The 1017-nt window shown below is 40.1% G+C and overlaps 1 non-coding gene across 1 annotated transcript; it reads right to left on the bottom strand.

Annotated features, from left to right (window-relative positions):
* Positions 1–567: 567 nt before the first annotated feature.
* On the bottom strand, positions 568–640 carry trnak-uuu (transfer RNA lysine (anticodon UUU)). The gene has a single exon. It is a non-coding gene; the product is annotated as a tRNA-Lys (tRNA).
* Between the last annotated feature and the right edge of the window lie 377 nt (positions 641–1017).

Below are 1017 nucleotides of genomic sequence, written 5' to 3'. Positions count from 1 at the left end.
CCGATTCCACTGGTTCTGCAGAAGAAATAAGAAAAGCCGAACTCAAAGCACTGTGTTGCCATTACGGGTACCCTGCAGCTGCTTTAAGATCTACTCACACCGTGTTGCCATTAAGGCTACTTAGTTAAAAAAAAAACTTATCGTCACCTTTTTGAACGTGATTATTAGACACCCGTTAAATCTCAACCGAGGTTTCTTGAGAGATCTTCAGCGAGCGAGTATTAAAAAACTACGTCGCTTCCAACCTCTGCTGTCACTGTAAACTCGGACGTGATGTTCTGCAGAGTTGCAGCTTGCCTTTCCTCTTGTCGTATTCAAGAGTACTCACTGTGTGAGCTCCTCATTGCGTGTCCTGTACTCTACTGTGATTTAATTTAGATAATTACGTGGAGTAGAGTGACAAGATCTCACTCTACTTGAACATTTTCGGTTTGTGAAATGAAACACTAAATACACTACTGTAAATACAAGTAATGGACATTTAAAATAACCACAGTACAGCTAGAAGAGTGAAAGATAAAAGACTATTTAGAATTACATTAACAATAGACTTATGAATAGCACATCCGCCCGAACAGGGACTTGAACCCTGGGCCCTCAGATTAAAAGTCTGATGCTCTACCGACTGAGCTATCCGGGCTCTGAAAGAAAGTTAACACTGTCGGGATCCTCGCAAGTCACGTGTCTCTTGTGCGGAAGAGCAGTCATACCTGACCCGTCTGGAATGACCACTGACAGACTATCCAGAAGCGACGCTACCATTCCCAGTAGAATGAGTGAGAAATACAGCATGACATGGGTAGTAAAGGGGCTCCAACAATCCATCATTCCTCACATGACTGATTTTTTTCAATAGCATTTGGACCTTTTTTCACATTCAGATTTTTTTCACATTTAATAAAATCTTTTAATCAACAACATTAAAAAGAAAACAAATGGAACATTTTTCGGAACAATAATTTAAAAAAAAACTTTCAATGCCTTGGTTGTATACGTGTGCACACCCTTTATAAAGGG

Source organism: Lepisosteus oculatus, chromosome 14 (assembly GCF_040954835.1).
Source record: "Lepisosteus oculatus isolate fLepOcu1 chromosome 14, fLepOcu1.hap2, whole genome shotgun sequence".
In the NCBI taxonomy this organism is placed as follows: domain Eukaryota; kingdom Metazoa; phylum Chordata; class Actinopteri; order Semionotiformes; family Lepisosteidae; genus Lepisosteus; species Lepisosteus oculatus.
This window is presented reverse-complemented; position numbering and strand designations above follow the sequence as displayed.